This window comes from Trichosurus vulpecula, chromosome 6, assembly GCF_011100635.1.
Source record: "Trichosurus vulpecula isolate mTriVul1 chromosome 6, mTriVul1.pri, whole genome shotgun sequence".
Lineage (NCBI taxonomy): Eukaryota > Metazoa > Chordata > Mammalia > Diprotodontia > Phalangeridae > Trichosurus > Trichosurus vulpecula.
In genome coordinates, this window is record NC_050578.1 from 270,564,340 (window position 1) to 270,573,977 (window position 9,638).

The window sequence follows — 9,638 nt, forward strand, 5'->3', positions numbered from 1 at the left end:
GGATTGTATCACCTCTGAGATGCCGCCTAGTTCAAAAACAAAGAGCCTGTGCCTGCCTCCCTTCCGGTGCTAAAATCCTATGACCTAACTAAAAATTCAGTTAAAATGAATCACAAATCAGGTCAATTAGTAATTACAAAGAGAATTTTTGCTCCTCCCACTCAGTGAGTTTAGCCCTAGGACACACACACACACACACACATATCACACATACACATACATCCACATACACACACACATACACACATCACACACATACATACACACATATACACACATCACACACATATACACACATACACATGCACACATGCACACACATACACACATACACACATGCACACATACATACACACACACATACACACACACATACACACATCACACACATACACACATGCACACATACATACACACACACATACACACACACATACACACATCACACACATACACACACACACATCGCTAACAAAATAAATGCCACAAGGATGTATGTGCTATATCAGGGACCCTTATCACTAAGTGCCCAGCTGACTTGACCCCAGAATGTACTTTGGTACACAGCCCTGCCCAGGAGGGCAAGTGGGTACAATCTGCGAGACCCACCTAGCCAAAGCCTTACAATCTTTTGTCCCTGGGACTGAACAAGATACATTGGTGGCTTTAGTATTTGCAAATACACTGATCCTTAACACACCACCCTGAACAACCATCTGAGCCTAAGCCTGCTCCAGCCATTGGGATTAGTTCAATTAGACATATATTAACCGTATAACATGGAAACTCGGGTCTCCACTCCAATCAGGGCTTTCGTTGCCATAGGCCGAGTCACACTGAAATCCAAACAATTTCCCAGGGCGGAGGGAGGGGGCGGGGGGGGGGGTGGAGGAAGAGGCAAAGCTTAATAAATGTCTGTTAAATTCAAATAAACTGAAGCAAACAATCTGAAATATGTACACAGAGATACAGAGAGCAAAAAGGTACTAGATAAGTATGGAGGTCATGAACCAGAGTAAGGTAAATAATGAAGAGAATGAGTGAGATAAATCTACTCTAGAAAGGGGAGCAAAAATTTTTTTAATTAATAAACAGTACTAGTTGAAGGGGAGGAGAGGAAAGGGGGATCTAACTGACTGAGAGAGGGAAAAAAGAAAGAATTTTTAAAATGAGATAAAAGTAGTTAAGAAAAAAGAACTAATAAGAAAAACTCCAAAGAGAAAGGGGTAATAAATGTGGGACGTGCAGAAAAGAGCAAAGAGAAATAGGGCTACCTTTTAAAAAAACAAAATGAATTAACAGAAGAGACATAACATGTCTATAGAACAGGGGGGGCAGGCAAAAACTTGAAAAAAATAGAGCTGAAGGATGGAAAAAAATGCATTGTGAATCGAAAAAAGGAAGAGTTGCTGCCATGCTATCTGACAAAGCAAAAATAAATTTTCAAAAAATACAAAGGGATAAACAAGGAAACAACACTATGCTCAGAAATCATCCACAATAAACCAATACTAGTAATAAATTTATATACTCGAAATGCCTTAGCATCCAAATTCATAAAAACCTGTTAATTGAGCTACAAGAAGACACAGACCAAGGGTGGGGAACCTAAGGCCTCGAGGCCACATGTGGCCCCTCAGGCCCTCAAGTGTGGCCCTTTGGTAGAGGCCACAGGTTCCCCACTCCTGAAAAAACAATAGTGATAGGATGCCTCTATCTCAGTTTTGGATAGATCTAACGGAAAGAGAAATAAAAGAGAAAATATGGAAATGAACAAATTGCTGGAGAACACGGAGCCAAAAGACATTTAGTGTCTTCTAAGTGGCATTACAAAAGAATATACAGGCTTCTCAGCATCACATAGAACTTTTATAGAAACTGACCATACATTAGGCCCCAAAGATATTGCAAACAAATGTAAAGAAGGCAGGATAGTAAATATGTCCTTTATTAAACTATTCATACCCTTTGGCTCAACAATATTACTACTAGGTCTATACGCCAAAGTTATCAAAGAATGTGGAAAAGGACCTATATGGACAAAAACATTTATAGCAGTTCTTCTTGTGGTAGCAAATAACTGGAAACTAAGGGAATCCCTATCAACTAGGGAATGGCTGAACAAGTTAGGGTATATGAATGTGATTTAATACAACGTGCTATAAAGAAATAAGAGAGTGATTTCAGAGAAACCTAGGCAGACCTATATGAACTGACATATAGTGAAGTAAGCAAAACGAGGAGAAAATTTTATAAAATAACAGCAATACTGTAATATTATAATCAACTCTGAAAAACTTAGTAACTCTGGCCAACAAAATTACCAAGTACAACTCCAAGGGACTCATGATGTAACATGTTAGATATTTCTAGGTAGATGGCTGATAAGACTCAGTATAAAATTTTCTTCTCTTCCTTTTTCTTTTCTTTCTTTTTTTGATTTGGCTAGTGACTACATTTCTTTTGCATGACTATACATATTTATAATGGGATCTGGTTCTCTTTCTTTGTCAATGATTTGAGGGAGTGGAAAGAGAATTTGTTATTGAAAATAAAATAGAATAAATAAATATTTTTAAACTTTAAAAAATGGGTATTTACTCCCTCCTCTGGTGTCCAACCATGGAATCTGATAAACTCTTGGGTGTTTTTTAGTAAACAAACAAATAAAATAAAGTAAAAACATTCTTTATAGACCACAATGCAATAAAAAAACAGTCAGTGGTTCAGGAACTACAAACAAAAGACACAGACCCAAATGGAGACTTAACACTGAAATCCTAAATAGTGAATGGGCTAAAGATCACATTATAGAAACAATAAATATGTGGATGACAATCATAATAATGAAATAATTATCAAAATTTCTGGTAAAGAAATCAGTTAAAGCAGTTTACAAATGAGAAAAATTCAGCTAAAGCATCCATCAGTGGAAAAATCATGTCCCTACAAATATACATTAACAGAATAGAAAAAGGAAAGATTAAGAAACTGAATAAGCATTTTTAAAAATTAGAAAGTTAAGAGATAAACAAATCCAAAGTGAGTATAAAAGAGAAAATATTAAGAATTATGGAAGAAATACATGAATTTGAAACAAAAAATATAGAAATAATAAATATAACTATAAGCAGGTATTTTTAAAGACTAATAAAATTTTTAACCCTTTACCTAATTTGATTGAGAGCAAAAAAATCAAATTAATAAAATAGCAAATGAGGAAGGTGAAATCACAAAACAAGAAGAAATAAAAAGAATTATTAGAACACATTATGCACAATTACATGCTAACAAACTGCAAACACAAAAGAGAGGAATAACTTCAAAAATACAAAATATTCAAATTGTGAGATGACCAAGTAGAAATCCTCAGAAAAGAAAATTGATTCTAACTGCAAAGGAAGAAAAAAAAAAAAGCAAAAGCAAAAAAAAAAACTCCTGGTCCTGAGGGATTCACAGGAGAATTTTATCAAACTTTTGAAGATTAATTAATAGTTCTATTCCACAAATTAGTCTCAAAAACTGAGAAAGCACTCCACCAGAATTCTTTTATGACACACAGTCCTAATATATAAACCAAGGAAAGAAAAAACACAAATGGAAAACAATAGGCCAATGTCATTCATTAAAGAATGACAAGGAATTTATGTAATGACATGTAGAAAGGATAAAGAACGTCGCTAAGCCAGTGTCAGCCAATATGCAGGCCCGCACAACCTACGGCCAGTGAGCCACTTGCAGCCAAAGGATTTCAGGCGTCCCTCGAAAATAGAGAGGATGTAAAAGAGGGATGTGCCGAGTGCTGCGTCCACGCCTCAGGAGTCACTATGGTCCCATCATGTAATTGGGCGTGGACTGCCACTGTATGCGCGCTCCCATTTGTCACGTGACCCGAAGCAACCAACCATCGTCTGTCTCTAGTCTGGGAGGAGCGATTTCGTATAAATTTCAATTAATTGATATTAATTGAAAATTCCTTTTTTAAAAAAATATGGTTTACTTGCAAAACAGTTTAATCATTAATCATACCTTTACCTGAAAAGTGAGCAGCTAAAAACCTATCTCCGCCTGGAAGAAGGTTAGCCCATTTAAATTTTGGCCCCTGCCTACTGCCAAGTTGCGCGCGTCTCGTCAATATGTGTTTATTCTGCGCCCATTATGTGCCAGCCACTAGGGACACAAAGAAAAGGAAAAGACAGGCCCCGTCCTCAAAGGACTCACAGTCTATGGAGGGAGATAACATGCAAATCACTTCGTACAAACAAGCCTATATGTGTGGGAAATAACCAATAAAAGGAAAGCACCACAACTAAGAGGGATGAAGAGAGGCTTCCTACAGAAGGTGGGAGTTTAGCCAAGATTGAAGGAATCCAGGAGGTGGAGGTGAAGAATGGGAGAGGAACATTTTGGAAATGGGGGAAGAGTCAGTGAAAACACCCCAAGTCAGGAGAGGAAGCAAGAAGGCTAGAAAGTTCAGGGTACTGTCATGGTTTAGGGGTGTTGGGACCCCCAAAATGTCAGGGTACAGGGCAGCATGGCCTGGAATGAATTCACGCACTCAAACCACCTTCCAGTCAAGTGGCGAAGTTTACTGTGGGCAGAGTTCCTTAGGGAACTTGCTACCTGATAGGAGTGATGCTAAAGGTGGTATGGAAAAAGGGACAGAGAAAGGAATGCCAAGTATGCTAATTGGGTGATGACGGGTAGGATTCAGGAGTGGTCATATATGCAATTAGTCTGGGTGCTGGGCTTCTGGGATGGATGGGAAAATTCAGGGCATCGACATCTCCAAATTCCAGAATCTCAATTTCAATCTTGGCTAAGATCCCACCTTCTGTAGGAAGCCTCTCTTCATCCCTCTTAGTTGTGGTGCTTTCCTTTTATTGGTTATTTCCCATACATATAAGCTTGTTTGTACGAAGTGATTTGCATGTTATCTCCCTCCATAGACTGAGTCCTTTGAGGACAGGGACTGTCTTTTCCTTTACTAAGGGGACAAGATGGCTCTGTTTATACAAAAGTTTGCCAGAGGGTATGGTCCTTGGGGATCTGGCATCTGTGTCTGTACTGATAGCTTTTATTAAAGGAATTACAGAGTCAGGCCTGCATGTGCCTGTAACAAAGAATTTTCTTACAGGGGCCTACTAAGATTAGGGGTGCTTCCAGAGACATGGTCTTTGCCTTTTGGGGTCCAGATCCCACCATCCCATCAGTATGTCATCAGGCTATAGGAAAATGCAGTGACATAATTAGCTCAATTTGGCTGAAACAGGGAGATGTTACAAAGAACAATGTCACACAAGGATCCAAAAGCAGGCAAAGGGGGCAATTGTAAATGTCAGTAAGAAGCAGACATGCAATGTGCCAGGGCTAGAGTTCACAGGGCTTGGAATGGGAAGGATCTTAGAAATTCATCTAATCCAATGTAACCCTGGAAAAATCACTTCATTTCTGTCTACCTCAATTTTTTTTATCTGTGAAACGGGAATAGCGACAGAGTTGTGTCAGGGCCAAATAAGATAAGGGATATGAAGTGCTTTGCAAATCTTAACATGCTATAGTAGTTGTTAACTATATTAGTACTGGCATCACTGCTGTCTGTGAGAACAAACCCCAGAATCTGAAATCGTTTTAGAAAGAAATTATTAAGTGTTTGGTAGAGAGAGAGTCAGAAAGAGGCCCTCTCCCCCAGGTTGTGGAAAGTTTACACTACATACTATTTAGACAGTTGAGCAAAGAACGTCCAGTGGGACGGATATCAGTAAATGTAGACGTTCAATATCATTTTGGGCAGGAGTCAAAACACAGGAGGAATCCAAAACAGAAGCTGAAATACAAGCTTCGATGGACCCAAAACGAAACCTGGGTGTGGTAACAAATGTTTTGGGTGAAGTTCAGGTCCTGAGGAAAGCCAAAATTTCTTCTAGCATCTCCTGAGCTCCTAGAGGTCAGGACTACACTCTAGGAATGAACAAACTCTAGTCACGTGAAGTTGGACATAAACAGCATAATGAGTTTTACAAACAAAATAATAAAGCGCTTTCCCACAACATCATCGTCTTCATCATTCATAGAGGAGATGGGAAGCCATCTAGGTCACCAGCACATGAGGAGGAATGAGGTGGTCAGATTATTTTCCGAACCCCTAATCTCACCTGACGGTAAGGCAGCAGGAGCCAGAGAATGAAAAGATTTTACAAGGAAACAGTGGTAACAGAGCAGTGAACTAAATTTTAGGGGCTTCCTGAGCCACCACTCCCTTCATGCTGCTGGCACCACAGCTCCCACCTCTCAGCCTAGGCCCTTAAGGAATTAGCTCCTACCCTGTAGCCCTTTCCCTTGTGCTTATCTCAACATAAACCACCAAATGGGCACTATACTCCCAGTTCTCCCCATTTCACTGGTGAGAAAGCTGAGGCTCAGAGTTGCTTCCCCTTGTGTTAGAAGTGAAACTTTTTCTGAAACTTTTTGTTAGTTTTTTTTTCTTTTAAAGATCAGCTTTAACCCCAAATCACTCTAGTCCCAGACCAAGCCCCACTTGCTCTCTGCTTGGGCCCTGACTGGCTGAGAATGAATGTAAATAACAACTGTTCCTATTTTGGCCAGAAACCCTGAGGGTCTTCCCCTCCCAGATCTATTTTTTTCAAGAGGCCATTCTTTTTCTCATTTTTTCTTTAGCCTTAATCACCAAATGGGCATTGCCTCGGTCAAACAGAGACCTGGGAAAGACCTTCGCTTAAAAAGGGGGAGGTCCGTCACTGCATCCAGGGCCACCCTCAGTCATTCTGATCCATATCTGGCCACTGGACCCAGACGGCTCCAGAGGAGAAAGTGAGGCTGCTGACCTTGCACAGCCTGGCCTCATTTAAATCCGATTCACTTGCATGTCATGGCATCACCTCCCTAATGTCATGGTCCTCTTCAAGAAGTAAAGACAAACAGGAGCAAGAAACTATAAGGGCTTTAGACTCCAAGTCCAGATCTCTGCAGCACGGTGCATAGAAAGGTGAATGTGGAGTCAGAAACACCTAGGTTCAAATCCTTCTGAAGACACTTGCTGTGTGGCCCTACATGAGTAATTTAACTTGATCAGTTTCTTCAGCTATAAAATGGAGATAATGATAATATCACCTACAACACAGGGTTGTTGTAAGGACCAAATGAGGTAATATACACAAGGTGCTTTGTAAAACCTTAAAGTACTAAAGAAACTAAAGAAACGTTAACCTGAGTGGCAGATGCCTCCCAGCTCTTGAAATCCCCAGCCCCAACCTGTCTCTCAATCTAGAGGGCCAACTGTCCATCTGCTAGCGGGACATATCCAGCTGGATGTCAAGCTACCGCCTCAAGCTCAACATCTCTCAAATCCAATTCCTCAGTCAATTTCCTCAACTATGGAGGAAGAAGGTTGGACTAGACAAGCTCCAAGGTCCCTTTCAGCTCTGACATTCAATAGTTTCATGACTCTTTCCCTCAAAATTTGCCCGTCCCTTGAACTTCTCTGTTTCTATTTAGATGGGCCTGTCATTCTCCCAATCACTCAAGCTTGCAACCTCAGAGTCATTTTTGACTCTCCCTTCTCCCATCCCCTCACCCTACATCCAACCAACTGCCAAGTCTTGCTGGTACTGCCTCCCGTAATCTTTCTCACGTCTCTCACTTCCTTTCAAGTCACATTACCATGCCTCCTAATCAGCCTCTCTGCATCCACATATCCCTGTTCCAACATGGCAGCCACATTGCTGCAGAGTTTAGGGTGTCCACACTGCTGCTGGCAATGTCACTTTTTTCCCCAAAAACTTTCTTTTTATTATAATGAACTTGACAATTCCAATCTAAATGATAGTTCCAATACTGCCCTGACTATTTTTGAACCTCTCTGTACTTCAACTCTCTTCAATGAATTTTTTAAAAACTTATTCCTGCTCTTTTCTTCCTTTCGGTATTATTGACCACATCCCACTCCTTCAATCCTCCTTCCCTTAAAAATGAATGAATGAATAAACAGATAGATATAGATAGATGGATGGATAGACAGATAGACAGACAGACAAAGAGGGCCTCACTTCTAACAAACTGGCACAATCCCACAAAACAAATCCATATGTTATCTGATCATGCCTGCCTCCTGCTGCATCTCTTGACCACCACCTCTCTGCCAAGAGGTGGGAAGTACAATTCATTATCTATCTTCTGAAGCCATGATTAGTCACTGCACTGATTTTAAATGTTTCAAAGCTGTTTTCCTTGGTTAGCTTTCTAATGCTGTTGCTCACTTCTTTCCACATGAGTTGAGACAAATTCTCCCAGGTAGAACTGAGTCCGATCCCTTTTTTTTATTTCTTATAGTACATTAATGCTCTGTAACATATATATGTCATAATTTGTTCAGCTACTCCCCAACTGATGAGCATCTTTTGTCTTTACAATTCTTTACTGCCACAAAATATACAAATGTAATATTTTTGTACTTTACAAAGTGTAATATACAAATGTATATTTTTGTACTTTGGGGCCCTTTTCCTCTTTCTTTGATCTCTGGGGATTGAGCCAAGCAGTAGCATCAAAAGGATATGCTCAGTTCAGTAACTTTAGGGTATATTTGCACATTTCTTTATAGAATCATAATTATACCAGTACTAGTTTCTCCCCTCTTTCCTTATATTCCCCAGTTGGTATACAGTAGGCCCTTAATAAATGCTGACTGATTTTGTATCTTACCAGAGTGCCTCCAAAAATGCTTATTTTACATTTTTTGCCACTTTGTCAATGTGATGAGCAAAAGGTAAAACCTCAGAATACTTTTAATTTGTGTTTCCCTGATTTGGAGCACTTTTATATATGGTTGTTGATAGTTTGCCTTTCTTATTTTGAGGACTGCCAGTTCACATCCTTTGACCATTTACATATGAAGGAATGGCTCTTGCTCTTATATGTTTGGATCAATTCACAATAGATCTTAGATATAGTCAATAATCAATAGTCAATAAACATTTATTAAGTGTCTAGTAAGTGCTTGGCACAGAGTTAAGTGGGGTGGGGGGGCGGGGAATACAAATACACAAAGGAAGGCTAGTTCTTGACCTCAAAGAGCTTATAGTCTAAAGGAAGAAGACAATACACAAAAGGCAGATGAAATGGAGTTGGGGGGAGGTGGATACAAGGTGCAAATTCACATTAACACCACCCCCACCTCAACCCTTTCTGGAATCTTTTTCAAATCAATTTGGCTATTATACCAGAATGACTTGTCCACAAGACTAAGTACTTAGATGGGTGAGCATGTGGAAGTTCAAAGAAAATAAAAACAGCCCCTGCCCTCAAGGAGCTTAAGTTCTAAAGTGAGGAGGGAGGAAAAGGGGTTTACAGGCATAACAAATTAAAAGAAAGCAGAAGGGGAGTGTTTACTTCTTAGGGGAAAAAATCCAGAGAGTCAGGAATGGGGCCTTAAGAGAAAGGAGGGAATGAACATTGCTGACCTAGGCAATTTACTTAAAGAGGAGGTTCCGGGAGGAACTGACCAAACAGAGAAGGGGTTAGCTGGAGTGAGAAGGCCCAATGGGGCAAGGTATGTTCCCCTATGCTCCCAATTCCCTCTCCCTAAGACTGTCTAGACCAAAGTGCCCAAGCATAGGCTC